Source organism: Ambystoma mexicanum, chromosome 10 (assembly GCF_040938575.1).
Source record: "Ambystoma mexicanum isolate Mex_15411 chromosome 10, UKY_AmexF1_1, whole genome shotgun sequence".
In the NCBI taxonomy this organism is placed as follows: Eukaryota; Metazoa; Chordata; class Amphibia; order Caudata; family Ambystomatidae; genus Ambystoma; species Ambystoma mexicanum.
In genome coordinates, this window is record NC_090932.1 from 639,265,250 (window position 1) to 639,285,968 (window position 20,719).

Sequence of the window (20,719 nt, forward strand, 5' to 3'; positions counted from 1 at the left end):
ATCCCCCTACATGCCAATAGTGCACATCCAAAAACTCTTCTGTGGAGTATTCCATATGGTGAATTTATCCGTATCAGACGTAATTGTTGTGACATTTCTGACTTTGACTCAGCAAGCCAAGTTACGGCCCAAAACTTTCTACAGCAAAAATATCCGAAGAAGGTTATTGAAAGGTCGTATTTGAAGGTACGAGTCATGGACAGACAAAAATTGTTGACAACGTCAAAGTCCGACTCACACAATTTGGATGAGGAAAACACCATTAGATTGATTTTAACATTTGGAAGCCACTCCCAAATTATTAAACAAATAATAAAGAGCTATTGGAAAGTATTATTATTAAATGATCATCCAGATATTAATTTCCACAAAAGTACCCCCATTAAAGACCTAGTGGTAAACAGCTACATGGCTCCAGAAAAATATGATCTAAATACCAACTGGCTGTTCTCAACGGGAGATGGTTTTACGAAGTGTGGCAGATGTAAAATCTGTAAATATGCACACAATTGCAAAAGCTATAGTCATCCTATTTTAAAACATCCTGTGTCTATTAAGAGCAAAATTACCTATGAGTCGGACTTGGTCGTTTATGTCTTGACCTGTCCCTGTCTCAAGTGGTATGTTGGAAGTACCAAATGTAAACTTAAGGTATGCATACTACAACATGTCAGAGCCATCATCAATAAGGACTGTGCTTATCCCATGGCCAAACACTTTTCAGAAGTTCACAGTGGAGAGCCCAAAAGCCTGACACTTTTTGGCATTTATAGAGTAGCCACTGGCCCGAGTGGCAACTACTTTGACAGGAGGAAACAAGGTTTATTATTGATTTTGAAAGCAAACATCCTGTTGGCCATAATGTTGATGAGGAATTATACATGTTCCTCAGAGTGTGCTACATGAATAAGGGGTAATATGTAAAATTCTATGGCTGCTATTTCCTGCTCCTGTGTTGTGCTTTGTCCCTCAGGGTTCATATCCCTTTTTACTCACTAATTTTTATCTTTGACTTTTAATATGTGACTGATAATATGGCAGTATAATATTATATTATCTTTGTTACACAGGTGCATACAGAAACAATATAATTGATGATACGTATGTTCTAAGACATGTGGCAGAATGATGTTCATCCTGCCCATTGATATCCTCTTCAGTCTAGTTGGCACTATGCACTTCTTGGTCTGTGTGCAGCACTTTAAACCTTACATGGTGGCACTTTGCACTTTATCAATGGTGAAGCCAGGTGTCGAGAATATATAACTGACTATTAATTGGAAACAATTAAATATATTCACTATAATAGATTCCAGACCATATATTCATATTAACATCTAGTGTACTACATCCTGCATACATTTAGCTTCGCCTAGATGGATAATTGTTCTCATGTTTGAATAATTGATGCACTATGCACTTCAATGTTCAGTTTACTTGGTTTTAATAGCAATGCACAACGCACTTTAGCTGCCAGACCCAGCTGAAGACAATGTAAACATATATCATGTGTCTTACCATTACACAAATGGTAGTATGCTATCGAGTGTTAGTTACACATGTATATCAATGTATGCATCTACATGTGTAGTTCTTGTAGTTCTTGTTTCTGCATTTTAGCTATGCACTATGCACTTTATTGGCCTCACCAGCAACAAATGCTATAGGAAGGCGTCATGCACTATATTGACTATACCGGCATTCATCTATACCAGTGAGTGATTTTGTGAGAATGTATAAGTCATGCAAGTTATCAAATGGAAATGCATCTAGTATGTCACTTGATGCATAAGCATTCTGGCACAGATGGTTACATTTGGATACACATAATTATGGGAACACGACGTGCACTTGACACATTGATTTTTTTTTCGAATGAAGTGTTCCATAATATGGAATGTATTGCTGTCTTACGGTATGGCCCAATGGTTGTTTGTAATAAGATTTGAAACACATTTATCTTTGTGTACAAATATATGCATGACCAACGCTGTTTCCAACACAATGTTTGACATGAGAGACTATATATATATATATATATATATATATATATATATACAATCCTACAGAAGAAATAAAAGCCAAAGTTGATGTCCTTCTTAAGAAATGGTCCGATGTGGATATACTTGACGAAGATGACTGCAAGTTCCTTTATAACAAGTTTCCTAATATACCTACGATATACTTTCTTCCAAAAGTCCATAAACATCTAACTCGCCCCCCAGGTTGACCCATTGTCACTCTCAATGGAGCCTCCCTCGAGAATATTTCCAAATATGTGGACCAGACCCTACTACCACTTGTACTCACGCTACCGTCATACCTTCGGGATACCAAAGATTTCCTCAGTAAGATTGAAGGTATAATGTGGGAAGAAGAATATATGTTTGCCACATTGGACGTTGTCTCATTGTACACGTCCATCCAACACAAGGACGGTATAAAAGCGTGTAAGTATTTTCTTGATAGTAGGTCTCTAAATTACCGTGCCCATGGAGAAATGATAATAGAAATGATTGGAATGTGCCTCACTAATAATGTGTTCCTTTTTGACAACAATTACTATAACCAGCTGAGAGGGACTGCTATGGGCACATGTTTTGCTCCATTTTACGCTAACCTGAAAATGGGATGGTGGGAGAAGTTTTATGTTTGGACAGACTGTAACCACTGATTTACCGATAAAGTGATTTTATGGCTCAGGTTTATTGATGATCTTTTTATCCTTTGGAAAGGTGAAGAAAAGGACTGGCTTGAATTTGTAAGCATACTTAATGTCAATAATTTAAACTTACGATTCATTGAAACCCGCAGTCGGCAAGAAATAATCTTTTTGGATGTCTTAGTCAAGACCAATCAACAAGAAATTATAACCGAACTATATCGTAAGCCCACGAGCTCGAACATGCCATTATTTGCCACAAGTAACCATCCCACATCTCTGAATTGGAGTATTCCATATGGTGAATTTGTGAGAATAAGACGAAATTGCAGCACAGTTGAAAGCTTTGATAAAGAATGCAAAAAACAGCAGCGAAATTCCTAAGACAAAGATACCCCAAAGCAGTCCTAGAGAGAGCCTATATCAAAGCCTGCAACTTAAATCGAAAAACTTTACTTTTAATGAATAAATCAACAGTAGATGAAGAACAAGATGATGCAATAAGACTTATTCTGACATTTGGGACACATGCCGATGTTATAAGAAAAATATTATATCGACATTGGCATGTTTTACAATCTGATGAAGCTCTAGCACCAATCCTAAAAGAAAAAGTCAATATAACCTTTAGAAAATCTACATCCATTAAAGACTCACTGGTGAGCAGTTTCCTGTTGCCTGCTAACGAAAGTCAAAATACCCCCACGTGGCTGCACAAAAACATCAATGGATTTTTCAAATGCTCGAAATGCAAGGCATGTAAATTTGCCCAAAATAAAACAAACTACATACATCCTATTACCAAACATCTTGTGGAATTGGGCAGTCATATTACATGCAACACTGAATTTGTGGTCTATGCTCTCCTATGCTCGTGCAACCGCTGGTATATTGGCAGCACCATCGGTAAATTAAAACTTCAAATCTTACAACATATGAGAGCAATAAAAAACTGTGACCCCTCCTATCCTATGGCAGTCCACTTTAAAGATACACATGAAAGTAAATTGGACAGCTTAAGATTTTTTGGCTTGCATCATGTCCGAGCAAATCCCTGTGGGGGAAACAGAGAACTAGCACTACGGCAAATGGAGACTAGATTCATCCTAGATATTGAATCTAAAAAACTAAAGGTCATAATCTTGACGAAGAATTGTACACATACTTAGGAACCTGAGAACTTGGCCTATTTAGAATTACTGTCTTTTGCATCATACTCATTGTCCTGTGTAAATAATTTGGGTTATTAATATGCATGCACTTCAGTAAAATTTTATCTGATAGTCTGCATATCTATAAGCACTGCTGAGAATTAAGTTTGCTGGTATGAGGGTTTCATTTTATTTCATTTTTTTTATCACATTTTTTTTTTAATCTTACAATAGATTTTTAACATTTTTTGTAAAAGTGCCTGTCTGTGGTTATATTGAATGTTTTATTAATGGTGTTTTTACACATATGTGGTTTTATTCATTCAAAAATTCTGTTCCGTGGTGGTGCCAGTACAAAGTTTTTGAGAATGGTTTTAAGCAGGAGCTAATTTTACTACCTTTATTCTGATATCTAAAGTGCAGCTCTGATTCATGTTTTTACAGATGTTATTTTTAATTGTAGATAATACCTGCACTATTCACTTTATTGATCTATTATGAATCTATTCTGAGCTAGATTTCTTTATATATAAAAAAACTGCTCTTTAAAATGGCCATGCGTAACGAAGCACTATGCACTTATCGACTTGCTATTAACCTTATGCACTCTGTAACCTGTTTACAATCTATCAGGACTATGCACTTTATTGTAATAAGTTTAGACAATTGTCTTGTCCATTCAGGACGATATGCCATTTTGATTGTAAAAAAACTTCTGCTAATTTAGCAGAGGTATTTAGGTGTTACATCATGTTTTCATCTGTCTTGACAAAGGTATATTAGCAGTTCAGTATATAAAAAAGTATTGGCAATAGCCGTTACAAAATGGCAACGACGTTTACCAACCCCAAGGTACTAAGTACGGGCAGTAACAAAAACTGAAAAGGGACCACCACAGTTTGTTGAACCATAGAGTTGGGAATTAGTGGGAATATATACACAATGTCTTTGAGCACTCAGTTGTACGTGAACAAGCAACAAGCAGGCTGTGAAACGCGTTGTACCGTGTCTTTTTTTCTATTTTGGCTGATGCCGCAATAAAACTGGATTTTGGAAGAAAAACTCATTGTCTTTTGCGTTAATCAAGGACCAAGCTTTACTCTGGCGAGTATTCGACTGCTCGGAGTGCCATCCTCCTTGGGGAAAAGAAGGATTCCTCTTTTTTCCCCTTTTTTTTGCAATATATACATATATATATATATATATTACATGGATGCGGTAGCGTCCATGTAGTTATGGTTAAGTTGGTGTTTCCATAGGAAGAGCATTTTTTGGGTGGCTTATAACTTTGCTCCCTCTGGACGAATCCTCACCAAACTTTGGTTTTTCGGTTTTACTTTGAACCATAACGTCCCTTTAACAAAGTTTTGTACTGAATTTGATAGGTTTTTAGTAGCGCAACTTAACCATAACATCCCTTTTAACAAAGTGTTTTCACTGATATATATATATATATATATGTAAACAAAAAGAGGAGAGGGGAAGGACCGCACTCTCCGTGAATTCATATCCAAATAAGGAAAAAAAGGCGCAGCTCACACAAATTAGAAAAAAGGGAAAAATATTTAATCAATTATAAGCTGTGCAAATGCACAAAACAAAAGGCTGGGAAAACAGCATATACAAACAGAGGCAGGACGCCTAAAGGCACGGCCCGCTATATATATAGGAGATGATTGATAATATGATGCATGTTTTTACAAATAGAGCTTGCACTTTCAAACATGGCCGTAACAAATTTAACATGTCATCAGTCACCACTTCAATGTTTACCACAGTGTTTGTTAAATTGGGCTCTCTGGAAGGGGAGTGGTTACTGTGATCAAGGCACAGGTGTTTGGTGAAACGCGTCAGGCTGCCAGCCGGCATGGACGTGACTGGGAAAACGTCAATTTTTAACTGCTAATTCCACAAATAAAGGTTGTTTTATTATTCAATCCATGTAGTTCTTGAGTTGTTTTTTGTCCGCTGCAACAACTTGAAAAGACTGTCTAATTCACATATTGGGAGTGCTGCTCGCCGGAGTGACGTCTTTGCTGTTCATTTTTTTATATTCTCTTTTTAACCACTCTAGTAAATGCCATGCATTTCAGCATTCATCACCTGCTCACATGAAGCAGCAAACAATTAGAATGCTCTGCGTTGCAAAATGTTTCTTTTTCCAAGCATTTTGATGGAAGTAAGGAGCAGCACTGTGTCTCTTTTATATAAAAGAAAGGAAAAGCAGATACAATAGATTGGTAGACCATGTTTAAGTGGCACTTAGTGTGTGCCAGTTTAATATGTTGGCAGTACATGCATACACCCCAACATCACCCATTCCAATGTATAGGTGCTTATTAAGTGTTCATTTGCATTCTATCACTTGCAATTCCACTTTTCCAGCCACAATGGCTGAGGAGGGGCTTCCGCCGTGCTGACAGCACTCCAGTGCAGCACACGTCCCAAATGGGCAAACTGATAGAGGCGCTTCAATTCCCAGCAGCCATAGTGGTGGTAAAGTGCCAGGCCCTCGTCAGGGGGGAGGATCTAGTCTCCCACTGCAATGAAGCAGCAGGTGCGGAAGTGAAGCACACAGCATACTTTTCAGGAATAACACACTTTGACACCACATCGAACGCACATATTCGTGTGTGCAGCATGATTTTAAAGGAAGGGTAAAACATACTATCAGCTGCACAAAAAAATGAACTTCAGGGGAGTGCTCGGCAGACGAAAAACAGTTGTGAATGATGCCTTGTCGCGACAGGAAAGCACAGGAAAAACCATACTCCCAATTGCATTATTGCCGACTGTACTCACACAATTGCTTTACCCTGCCCAAATAGGGAGTAAGGAAGTACTTGCTGCATACAAAGGGGAAGAGTTGTTCTGTCTGAATATTGCCGAGCATATAGATACATTTACAGATAACTATGTGACATAAAAAATACATTCTGCTGGATATACTTTACGTGTAGTGAGAGAAAACATACCATGCCTGACTGGTCCCTTCCAAAATCTCCACATAGATTAGCTTAATATGATCCAGGTGGACCAGGGCTTCCGCTACATGATAGTGATCGTATGCCCATTTTCCTGATTGATCGAAGCTGGTACCTGTTCACACCCCAATACCCTTAGGGCTGCAAAATTTCTTGTCAGAGAAGTCTTCCCACAAGGGGGTGTGTGTGAGGCTCTGCGATCAGACAATGCACCTCATTTGTAAATGAGAAATGTTAGCATTACGCAACCCTATTGGGGATACAGCACACATTTTCCTGTGCTTATAACCCGCAAGCGAATGGGGTGTGTCAGTGCCTAAATGGCCTACTCAAGGAGAAAATTGCCATGATAAAGGTAACTTTGAAAAAAGGATGGCTTCATTGCCTGCCCTTAGCACTTCGCATTGCACAATCACCACGTTCTGACCACCATTTAATGCCCCATGAGTTGGTAAAAGAACAGCGCATGCGAGTTCCCCTGGATCCTCCTACTAGAGCATTTTCAGATGTGAATGCCACCTCCAATGCTTGTGATAAAGACAATTACGAATATGTGGCTTCTTTGATGGTTAGTGAATCTTTTATTTCTCGTCAAGTGCAGGCCCAGGGGGAGAGGCCGAAGTTTTGTGCGTCCATTGTTTAAACAGAGTTTTGATGGACACTTTGTTGTCAAAAAGTCAACATACATAGCAGTAAAACTGCAAGTGAAACATTTCTGGAACTATATTGGAGACAGCAAGCCCTGCCGAGGTGAGGCCTCTTCCCGGAAAAAAGAAGTCGATTTGATTCAAGAAGAAGATAAAGGTAAAGAAAAAGAATCAAAGCTGTGAATGACTCGATTCAATACAAGAGAGCGAGAAAAGGGTAATACACACACATGAATTAGTTACACTGGGCCTCATTATAAGTATGCCGGTCCAGTAAGCTACCGGCACCGTTGTTACTGGACCGGCATACTCGGAGTTCTGCAAGCGGGTGCCTTTCCGCCTGCCAGGTCTGACCAGGTGGGCGGAAAGGCACTCGCTCGCAGACCTTGACGGTAGCACCGGCACCATACATGAATGGTGCCGGTGCTACCGTCCTCCCCATTCCGATTGAGTCCAATGAGACTCGAATGGGAAGTAATTTTTTCCGGCACCCTACCTCCGGAGTCATAATTAGGCCCACTGTCTTTTCTTACACACAGCAGTCATCGAGAAAGTAAAGACTGTTTTTCCATAAGATATTTCAACGCTGTAAGTAATTTCAACAATGCTTTACTAATTTTGTAATACAAAGAGACTCGGAGCACATGATCCCTCCAAGACTATTTTTCCATGTTTTTTCAATTATATGTATCCCACACTTACCCACAATTGAGAATTGGAGACCCAGCCATTATCACGTTACTTGGGGACTCGAGAATACTTAGTGTGGGAATTACTGTTTAACCAGCACTCGCCTAGTATTACAGACGTAGAGCTTGAATTAACGCACACTAACTCGATAACAATACTTTTTTTAGGCTTTGCAGCATCAATCAACAAACACCTGGGGCATTGCAAGGCAACGAGATGGGAACATGATACGAACTACTATTGCTCATATTTTGTGCTTCCTGCTGTTCCTACCTCTTTACACTCTTTATTTTAGGAAGATTGTTGTTTGCACATGCACCAGAGTCGACCCCTATTAACTTGGTCCCAATTCATGCTGTTACAGAAGCCATGCCCAGGCATGAAGTGAGCACTGCTAAAAAAAGTTTGTTAGTAGGTTTGCTTTTCTTTGTACATATTGTTTTACTTTTTGTTTTTGCAAGAGGGTTCTTAGCTTTTTTAGTCATGGTTGGTTTAGTTTTGTTGAGTGAGGTTACTTGCTCTTTTGTTTTAATGTTTTCTATAAATTGTTTTAGAGGTGGGTGACTATATGGTGTTATTCTTATCTGCTCTGTTTTTTCTTTCTTTTCTATGGAGTTGGTTTATAGTAGGCATCTTGTTATGTCTGCTGGGAAAAGGGAAGGTTTGGGTTTTAAAGTTGTTCAATGTATATGCATGTATGGTGCATGGGTGTGTGGGTGTGATCAGAGAGCTTAGATACAGTGCTGTTTGATTGTGAGGTGGCATATCAGGTGTGGTTTGGAAAGTTGTGAGAGTAAGTCTGTAGAGGTGTGATGGTGTTGGGTTAGTGTGTAAGGGAGTGGTGGTGTGACTGAATCAGTAGGGACACTGTGATGTTTTCTGGAAAACAGTGGGTGTTGCAATGGTGGTGTTTAGGTGGGAATAGGAAGACTGTGAATGGTGCAATATAATGAGTTACAGTGAAAGAAATGTTGGTTCGAAAGGAGTAGTCTGGAGTAATATATAGTGGAACTTTGCAGTTGTAATTACATACATATACGTGGTACATTAATGAACTTACTTTGTAGGATGTGATAGGTATTCTTTTTTTGTTTTTTGTCTTTGGCAATGTGCTTCTTTCCTGTAATTGTAAAAAAAAAGGTAATGGGGATATGTGGTAATGGTGAAGTACTTTTAGTAAGCACGGTTGTTATTCATGAAGGTAGGAGGAGCTGTTGGGAAGAACAGTTAATGAAATTGCTGGTTGTTTGAAAGTGTTTGTTTTTAGGAGCATTTTCATGAAAGTTAAGAAATGTGTACATGCATTTATAGAAGCTTTGCGTGTCAATTTTTGTAAAAGAGTAAAAATGCTGATGGAAAATATTTGTAGTACACTTTTAAATGGCAGTTGGTGTGTGGAAGTTTAATATGTAAGAAGTATATGCATTCTTGCCTGCATGATGAATTGTAATCTGTAGGTGTTTATGTAGTCCTAGATTTTTTGTCTGCATTCTGGGACTTGTGGTTCCACATTTCCCATTATAAAAGTTCGAGTACAAGTCCCAGATTGTAGAGAAGAAATTAGGACTGCATAAGCAGCTAAATATTGGAATTGGTTATGTTAGGAAGGTTACATGTACTGTCAATATATTCAGCTGGCACACACTGAGTGCCATTTAAAAATGGACTACAAATCTATTGTTTCTGATTTTACTTTCTTTCATGAAAAAGTGACACAGTGCTGCTATAAATACTGGACAGTCCAGAGTATACTGTAGACATCATGTACGCTTAAACAGAATACACTGTAATGTCCTGGCCCTTTTGTGGTTCTAACGCCATTATAAGTGCTACTAATTCTGCTGCATGTGCTGAAAAATGTGAAGGCAATCTTGCGCGTACTATTGTTTCTGCTGTACAGTCGGCTTTTAATGTCGCCACTGCAGTCCCTGTATGTCTCTCCCCCGTGGTCTGGTCTATTGTCGACTACCCTTCAGTATAAAGTATGTCTCCCCATCAAGAGGCTTCTCCCACACCTTGGGGATGTTGTCATACTGTTCCATGTATCTAATACAGTCGTGTACATGATATGATGTGGCATTTATAATGCGCCTGTACACAAGTGTTTCTCGGCACGACAAGACAAGGAGGGGGAACAAAGGGAGGACAAAATAACGATCTTGCTATGCCTTGTGTCATTCAGATTGCACCAGTGCGGGGAAGGGGAGAAGTGCTGGGGGGAGGGAGAAGTGCAGTTAACTCACAATTGCAGCCAGCAGGTGGCTCATAATTGCAGGGAGATGGGACTGTAGGGTTGCAGATAAAGACCCTTAAATGTTGTGCAGTGCGAGGGAAATGGCCTTGCAGGAGCCTGAGCCTGAGTTCAGATGGTCACCAGGTGACCAGTGCACAGAGCAATTAGGTGCATCAGCAAGGGAGAGGAAGACAGAAAACAGAAGCGTACATGAAAGGTCTTGAGTTGCTTATGGAACCGGAGGTGATTCTGCTCAAGTTTGAGAGAGGTAGGGAGGCTGGTCCAGAGGGAGGCCCTAGCCCAGGAGATAGATCTGCCCCCAACATTCTGCTTGAAGGAGCATCAGACTCTCAGAGAGCTGGGTGTGGATGAGCGGAGAGCTCATGATGGAAGATGTTTTGGAAGAGAAATTTGGAGGTAAAGCTGTACCAGGCCCCAGAAAGATTTGTGGACGATGCAGAGGGTCTTGAACCTGATCCTTGCAGCCACGGGGAGCCATTGAAGAGATTTCAGAGCTGGAGAGATACAATCCCTGGGCTTAAGGTCAAGAACAAGTCTGTTTTGGATAAGTTGTAAAGGTTGAAGAGTAGAGGCAGGAAGATTTAGAAAGAGGTTATTGCAATAGTCCAGCCTAGACAGGACCAGAGCTCTGGAGACAGTGACCATCTAGGGGAAAGTGAGAAAAGGAAGAATACATCTGAGGAGGTTCAGCTGATAGTTTGACTTCTTAGAGATGTCAGAGATGTGAGGAGAGAAGGAGAGGGTGGCGTCGAAGATGACACCAAGGCTCTTAGCCTCACAGGAAGGAGCAGGAAGAGGGCTCAGAGTGGGTGGCCGGAGAGAGAGAGAGGAAAGAACGGAGCGGGTGTCCCAATGAGGAGGATCTCAGTCTTACTGGCATTAAGGCAGAGATCATAGTCTCTTCCGCCACTGGTTCTGCTACAAATGTCATTGGGCTTACAGTCCTGCACCTTACTAACTTGATTGCTGGATTCAAGATAATCACCTCGTATCCAGAGGCCCTTTGTGTGGTCAACGTACTTCTGGGCTTTTTTTAGAATAGCTAAGAGGACATGTGCCACGTAAAGTGTGGTACTACATCCCACAGTAATACTTGCTGACTTTTCTACCACAAATTCGGCAGAAGCTAGAGCTTGCTCACAAGGGTAATGTCCCATCATCTGAACATCCACTATAATAAGCTAAGGGTTTATGTCCTAAAGCAGTCTTCTGTGTGAGTACTGCATTAATCATTACTCCATTGGAGTGTGAGAACAGGAAGAATTTGTCATGATAGTCTGGAATCCCTAACACAGAAGGTGTGTGTGTGCATATTGCTTTCTTCAGCTCTTCAAATACATCAGTCATCTTGTGTGTCCACAAAAAACATACAATTTCCCTTCTGTGAATGTTTGAATCCGCTAAACAAGGTCTTGTGAATGTGCTATAGTGAAATTCCCATGCTCTGCAATAATTGCAGAGGCCTGAAACTGCTGCATCTCTCTTACTGTCTTTGGCATCGGCATTCCGCGGATTGCCTCTGCCCTTTGTGGAGTCACCTTTCTTCCATCCTCAGTTATCATTTGTTATATGAACAGCACTTCCTTTTGACAATATTGCAATTTTGATTTGTCCATCTTGTATCCGTTTTCTGTTAATACTGTCAGTAAATACACTGAGTCATTTTGACACTGGTGTTATGTCTTGCTGCAAAACAGAATACCATCTACGTACTGTATAACACTACTCTCAATCTGTATGCTGCCCAGATCCATTTTAAGGGCCCTATTAAAGATAGATGGTGACTCACTGTACCCTTACGGTAATATTGTGTGGTTCCACTTACGGTTTCTATATAGGAAGGAAGTCAGATTTTATGACTCTTTGTGAAGTGGTATAGAAAAGAAGGTGTTCTTCAAATCTATTACCGTAAGTATGTAGCTTCCATTGGAATGCTGCCGTTGGATTGTCACAGAATTTAGAACTAATGGAAACTCTGCCTCTACTATCTGGTTCAGATGACACAAGTCTTATAAAATTCCCAAACTCCCCTGTCACCTTTTTCACAGGGTAAATGGCCGTGATGCAGTGTGATTCTGACGGTACTATTATTCTCTGCCTCACCAATACAGCGATTGTCTCATAAATGCCCTCATCTGCTTCCCTTGATATGGGATACTGTCTTGTCCTTGGTAAGATAGTGCCTGTTTGAGCTTTATCTTGACTGCTTGAATCCATAATAATCCCACCTTATAGGGACTAGTGGTCCATCAGTCTTCTTCGAGGAATGGTGGAGATTGCTTTCACAACACTGTCATTCTCTGTGGCAAAACACTTGTGTACAGGCGCGTTATAAATGCCATATCATATCATATCATGTATTCCCACCCAATTTGTAACATGCATGTTGAATAACACGTTGTTGTCTGCTTGATTGTCTTGGAATAGTTCCTCGTCTGTCATGCCAGTCAGTCTGTATCCTTCCCCTACTGCAATCACTGTCCTCCACGGTCATCCTGTGTCGTCTGCCCCATGTAATATTATCACTTTGTTTCTCACTATGACAGCCTCAATTTCTATTGGGATTACATTTCCTTCCTTCTCATCTAAGGGGATCGCTGGTCTGAATAGGAACTGGTTTGGTTTGCTGTTCTCAGCTTTCTTCTTATTTTTCTCCTGCATTAATTGGCAGTGATGCATGATTGTCAATTCTATCTCTGGCCATGGCTTCGCTTCCATTCCCACCTGTTTTTTCAATTGCTGCTGCACTGGCTCAGGCAGCCCCTGACATCAAATGTGGTGAAATAATGCTACCATTTTATCCCATGATTCACAAGTCTCCTGCCACCATCTGTCTTGAATGTCTTCAATAAAAACAGTAGGGTCTTCATCCTCTCTAATCTTCCTAGTCATAATCGCACCCATGTCTGATGTGTCGGGTATTGTACTCTGAGTGCTCGCCATACATCTCTTCTACAATTATTAAATGGCGCTCCATCATGCATTGTATTTTGTGCAGCCACACCTGTGTATCCTGCTTGCTTCCAAATGTTGGCAGCTCCCTCCCCTAGGATAGCAGCTTTCAGCCCTTTCATGTCACCTATAGCTAACGTTATTCCTGATGTCATTCGCGCTAATTCATAAATCCATTTTCCGGCACCGGTAGTTAAACTCAGCAATTTACACCTTATATTATCTTTATCCATATTTGTCTATGGTATGTATTTTGGTCATCCTAACCCCTTCTCCAAAAATGGGAATTGTGAGAATCCTGATTCAAAATCATATTTACCCACACTCCTCTTCTTTGAGGCAGAGCTAGACTCACCCATTTGTTTCATTCCTGGTATCAGTATATCCCCTGTAATATCCCCTGTACTATGCGATCGTACTGGTGGTCGCTCAATATATGGAGTTGGTACTGGTGTCCTATCTTTCGGAAACTCTAAATCTGACCATTTTACCCCATTCTCTACACTTGATTCTTTTGAAAACCCAAATGCGCTGTCTCTTTGGCCCTTTCATTCTCTTCCCTTTCTTCGTCTGACATAATTATGCCCCAGCTTGTGTGACTATTGTCTGCTTCAGTGTCATCAAGATCTTATACATTTAAAGACAATGTTCTGTACTCATATGTTATGACATCACTTGATCTCTTTAATAGGATTCTATCTATATTCTCTTGGGTTCTGCCCCTTCCTCTGTCCTCATTTGCCTGTATAGCTTCCCATGCCTCTGCTCTATGTCTTATGTATTCTGACCACAGGCCCATGCTGATGTGCCATTACTTTCAGCTCCCTATGGGGCTGGAGTGACCCTCTCTCTATCTCCAGTCATTCTTATGCATCAATCGGCACTATGCTCCTATGGCATAAATGTTCTATTTCACTGTCTTTTCATCTGTTACTCTTGTTAATTACTTCTTCTCTTCTCCTCATCTTCCTCTAGCCTTTGTTGCAACCTACATACTTCCATTATTTGGGCTTCTATCTCTTCTCGTTTCTTCTCTTCTAGCATCTCCCTTATTTTTCTTGCCTCATCCTCTTATTGGTTCTTCCCTTCGCTTGCATGCTTTCCCCTCTCTTCCTTGTGTGCTTTCTTTTCTTCCTTCTCTTTCTTTTCCTGCTTTTCCTGCTCTTCTCTCTCCTCTCTTTCTTGAACCTCCTCAATACCTTTATCGTCTAGCTTAAGCAATATTTGTTCTCCCATCTATTAATTATGTACCAATGTTAGTTCTTTAGCTTCAACCTTTATTTATTTCTGTTTCCCTGCTTATTCCTTTATCTCTATTTGTCTGTCTTGTCTGCCCTTCCTTCTGTCCTGTCCTGTTTACCTTCATTGCGTGCTAATATATCTTTGCTTTCTCTGCTCTTATTCTCTTCCGCTTTATCCCTGCGCTGTAAGCGGGGGCTGCATATGTTGGATTAGCATACCCTGCTGTTGCTTTTAATTCCTTTAAGGGATAAAATCCTTTCACCTATGTCTGCACTCTACTCTGCAGGAGGGGAATGGAGAGCCAGAGGCGTTTTATCCTCCTCTTTATGCTGATTGAGCATCCGCTCCCTATAAACTGAATCTTCTTTCTCACTTTGGTTCATTTTTCAAAGCTCTAAAATGGCTAGTCTTTTCTGCAATTGTTTCCCTTATATGTGGCATAAAAATATGTTGTCATATGCCGCAATACAACTTTTGACAGTGAACTCTCCTGAGGCCACGGCATGAATGTCTTAAACCTCAAACCCATTCTGAATATTTCCTTATTTTCACTGTGTAGCTCGGTAGTGTCCTATATAAATATAAGAGAAGTGTATCCCCCATGATGACAGATCAATTTCAATCGTCGATACTGACCAGTTGTTTTATTTGATTCCTTTTTTTATCAAATATACCACTTTGATCAATTGGCACAGGCATCATCAATCACTGTTTATATTCCCATTCAAAATATATTTTACCTGTTTTCATCTAAAACAAATCTATGTGATGGTATTGTTTCCTTATTCATTTACACTTTCTATCAATGTTTATTACATTGTTCTTCTATTATCGGTATGTTAAGAGTCTCTTCTGTACTTATATATTACTTTCCTTAGATCAAATTGTTCACCAATATCTTTAAGTTTTTTCTATTGTTTTATATTCATTTTCTTTATTTATTTATTTGCATTTGTAAAGCGCACAACTGCCCTTGGGCATCGTGGCGCTGTTAAGAAGGCTTACTGGGTTACAGAAGTGCTTTGTGAGAAATCTTAGTTACAGAAGTGCTAGCAGAGACATACAGTTTGCCTGACTCCCTTTTAAGAGGGCGGCATCAGCATACAATGCAGTGTGTTAAAATAAGTGTACCGACATGATGCACAGCCCCATCTTGCAGGTCGGCATCGACATACAATGCAAAGGATCCTAATATGTGGCACACCTTTATGCAAACCCCATCTTAAAGATCGGCATCGGTATACAATGCAGAGGGTCAAAGTAAATGAACAGACATTATGCACAGCCCCATCTTGAAGGGCGGCATCGACATACAATGCAAAGGGTCAACATATGTGGCACAGACATGATGCACAGCCCCATCTTGAAAGGCAGCACCTGCTTACACTGCAGACGATCAAAGTAAGTGCACAGACATGATGCACAGTTCCATCTTAAAAGGCTGCCTCAGCATACAGTGCATAGGGTCAAAATATGTGGCACAGAGATAGTCTATACACACACAACAAAAGATTTATTTTAATAGTTTTATAACCCCACACATGTGCACTTTAAAAATGTGTTTTACTGCACATACCTTCCTTTACTATCTTAGCAAATGTATTCCTTCTCCTTTTCACTCCATTCTGGAGTTTGATATGCACTCTTCGGGTGGCAATGCATCAGGAATCTTTAATGACTTAGTGTGTACCCTTCTGCCCCTTTGGGATCAGGAATCAAGGTATCTTTTTCTCTTTATAATCTTGCCAAAAAATCCCATTACTTTTTAAACTTATTATTTACAACATAATCCCTCCCCCTAATTTTGCCACCTTCATTGTTCTACTTACATCTGTGACTCAGTTCAGTTAGAGTCATCCGGCATCGACTCTCCCCTCAACAGTCCAGTTCACCTTCTACCCTTGGGGCACCTGAGGGGACTGGACAGGAATTTCGTCAAAGAGGGCCCTGCTGACCAAATCTTGTTCACACATGACTCTGTGCACTGATTTCCACAGGAAACTCTGCGGTCTTCTGACTAATGGTGGGAGCAGCCGAGCATCTGGGTCCCTGGATCTGGCATTGGTCGACTAGATGGTAATCATCTGCATTGATAACAAATTGTGCTGTTGCACCTTGAAACGCTGTGTGCTAGATGGAATTACAATAATGGTCACAACCCAAATAACTGGACAGACTCAAGGAATATGGCAAAGTACTGTTTTATTTTCAGTTTAATAAAGCAGGGCAAACTAACAAACAGACTGATTCATGTTCACTCACACACAAGTTTGATTGCAAGGAGGTCTTTTGTCTGTCAATATGCGTCATCTGTGACGTCATTCTATGTGGCAAAATACAAAACATACGAAAGGTAGGGATGGGTGAAGGGAACATATCTAACTATAGAACATATAAGGGTTAGTGCATCATTGGCTACCCCTTGTCTGTAGGGCATGCATTGAACTACCATTAAATGCATACAGTACTGATTATAGCGGATGAAACAACAGTGTATTGGTGCTTGCAACATTGTGTGTTAGGTTGTTAGGTTGCCCTCCAACCGCACTGATTGGCTGCATACTATCCCCACCTTAGACTATCGGCTCCTTTGCAGCACGTACGTAAAACTAAACTTAGGTGTTTGAATCCCATTAGACAACTCCCCATTTTCCCAATTAGTCCATCGTCTCTCATCGGTAGGCCGAAAGCAAAAGTCTTCCGTTTGTAGTCGACCTTGTTGCTGCTCAATGTCCCGGAACATTCAAGGGATTTTGAGCACACCACTATCTTAACTGGAGGCTCTAATGAATAGTCTTTGTTATTGACTTCTGAGTCACATGTGAAGAGACCACGAAGGGGTCCATATCAACCTTCCATTTACTGCTATTTGATTTACTTATGCAAGGTGCTGTTGCTCCTTTTGGCCTCTAGAGACTTGCTCACTCTATCTCATGTGAACTTTGTTTACTTTTATTTGACCAGCAGTTCGGCTCTCACAGATATTTTCATCTTCCTTCATCTATGAAGAATGTCCTACATTCAGAGTTTATCCAACTACTTCCTTTGTGCTCTGCGCTTATTCCTCAAAATAGCATCTTTGCTCTGGGCCAACCTTGACTCATTTTCAGGTCTGCTCACAGGGCTGTCTTTCTGCATCTCTGGATTCCTACAGCCCCAGCCTGTTTCTGAGGTAGCTTGGTTAAATTCAATGTGAACCATCATCCATTTTCCTAAAATGGCCATCCTTGCCACGTTATATATTCCTCTATTGCAAGCTTCTATACGTTGTCTTTATACCTTGTGTTACTGCATATTTACAGTTATTAGTCATTAATTTACTTCATCCACTTTTAAATCCATGATTACTTTTAGCTTTAGGTTCATGATACTCTTAGTGCTTCAGTTACCTTGTTGCTTAGTATTTCCATATCGTTTCAGCATAGGATCATATATTTTCTTCATGACATCACTTTATATTCTTCAGATTTCAATTTAGCGTCCATCCATGATATTAATTGATGCATTCTGACATCTCGGCAGAAGGCATCTTTCCATGTAGCATTCTTCCATGTGACATCCTTCCACACTTTCAGTGCAAGGGTACATTCTGTATGGCTGTCTGAGTGCATAGCATCTCTCATACACTTGATGCACTATAGGAACAATGCAGGGAGTGCCATCTATAGCTTTCCTCTGACTGTTCTAATATGACAGGGTAAGGGGGCAGGGGCTGGCAGGATAGCATTAACCTCAAAGTATTTAGTGATTGCCTCACTCATCTGCACTTGAAACACTGTGTCAACCGACAGGGAGTCGTTACGCCTCCACAAGTCCTACACACATAGCCCCACCATTGAGAATCCCATGTACACCAGATTGTGGTCTGTCCAACTGATCGGGACCATTTCACAGGACAGACCTAACAGTTCTTTATGAACACATAAAAAGTCAATGCAAGTATATGTACCATTTGGCTGAGAGATAAATGTGAATCCCCTGACCCCTGGATGGAACTGTCTCCAAACATCTGACATTCCTTGAGTATCCAGGTATTCCTGAAACCTTCCCCTCCCCTTTGACAGGTCTGGTTCCCCCTCCGACACCAATGCCTGTCAATCCATTTATGGCTGGGTCCACCCAGTATCAGGGGTCCTCTACATTCCCACCAAATATGGGGTAAGGTGTTCGCAATAAAGCCCATTTGGCCTTGATTAGGGCAAGATTATGTGGCAATCATGATCACTAACCCACAAACCATGCCTGAAACCATCAGTCCCCTATTGCCGGCACCCTTCCAGGTTTGTGGTTCCCTAATTCTTAATCTGTTGTGGCGTAAAATCCCCACTCGCCCTTTCTTAATTTCTCCAGAAGCCCAAAATACCTGCCCAATCTGCACCCGAGGTATTCCGTGTTCCACCCTAATATCATCTTCGTCCCTTGCAATTAGGGAGTGCTTAGTGGGTGAGTTTATACCTTTCAGATTCACCGACCCAATCAATAGGTGTTCCTCAGCCCCCCCTCAACTGCTCTCTCCACAGCATAACCATTAATGTAGTGCCATCATCATGGTCAACCTTCTGGGAGCAATCTTCTTTTAACTCATGGGACCATTTCTTTGTAGATATGGCACCACAGGTTGTGTGTTACATCTGGTGTTATTACAGATACCTAAATGTGTCCAGATGCATGTACTATGGCATGTGTATGTTTGCTTCTGTGATATTGTGCTTCAGTAACAAACTCCACTTATTTCTCTGCAGTTCTTATGGGACTACTGTTTCTAAGCATCATGAACATGTGAGAAGATCACAGAATATGAATGCAAACTTTGTTGGCATAGCGGTTTTGAATTTTAGATGTAGTTTAGTTTTGTGCTGCATTGTATTTTACACTAGGCATGGCCTTGTTTGCAATTCAACACATGGAATTTCCCTTTGAATGTGCTTATTGGGTGCTGGTCTGTGGGGAAAGGGATGTATTCACATACACTAGATGCAACATTATGTCTAGAACTGTTCTAGAATCTGAGTGAAAATGTTTGTTCCCAATCCAAATCTAACAGTGTTAAAAAAGAACCTGCTGAACAGGGTGTTATAGTTCTGATGTTGCCATTGACATACATATATCGGACATGATGGAGTTTATCAAATGTGTATACAAGCGATAATTGGCTAGGACTGTTTTACAAGACCTGTTGGTGTATGAGAGCCTGTGGTGGCGAATCCTGCTGCCAATCAACCTCTGTTTTTTTTTCACTCAATCTCTCATGCTCTTTGGCCCAGAGGTGGAGCCAACAGGGGAGGGAGCGGCTGCTCCTCCCTGCGTTCCCACGGTGCCCACTTCCACTCCTCAGCCTCAAACTGCCACTCTATTATCTGCGCCCCCCCCGCACCAAAAGCTGCCTCAGCGACTGCTTCATCCTCCTCGTGCTGTGCTCCAGTAAAAAGTATGGGGAGTTGCCTTGGGATGGAAAAGGGTGCTCTGGCATCTGCCATGCTGCTAGCTTCAGCTTGTGGTCGTTTTGAGCTTTTAGGCTCCTCATGTGATTTCTAAAAGCTTTTAGGGTTGCTAAGTACGTGAGTCGTGTTGATACAGTATATGTGTGCCTAGTGTTTAGAATACCCTTTAATTTCTGCATACTAAGGGGGTAATTAATTGGTTATTTGCGCCGAAAAAAACGGGATTCGTGCACTATTCTGCCCGAAAATCCCTGTTTAACAAATGGGGATTTGCGGGCAGAATGGCGCACAAATCCCGTTTTTTTCGGCGCAAATAATCCTTGAATTACCCCCTTAATCTGCCGCCATTTCTCCTCAACATAGGTGCAGTGAAGGAAACACTCAAGTTCAACATTCTTTGTTTTCTTTTTAAATGCCTACATGGCCTTGCTCCACCATACTTAGCCCAGAAGCTTAAATGGTATCACCCAAGCCGACCACTTATGTATATAGATAAGCGACTACTTCCGATTGCACTCTCGCGCTGTGTCTCAAGAGGGGAAAGGAGCTTCGTGGATTATGGCCCATGTCATTGGAACTCTCATCCATTGGAACTCCAAAACATTCACTTGAATTCTTCAATTCTGCAAAGTGTTACACACGTTCTTGTTCTTTAATGGACTGTTCCAGTATTTTTTTCTCTGCTGTTATACTATC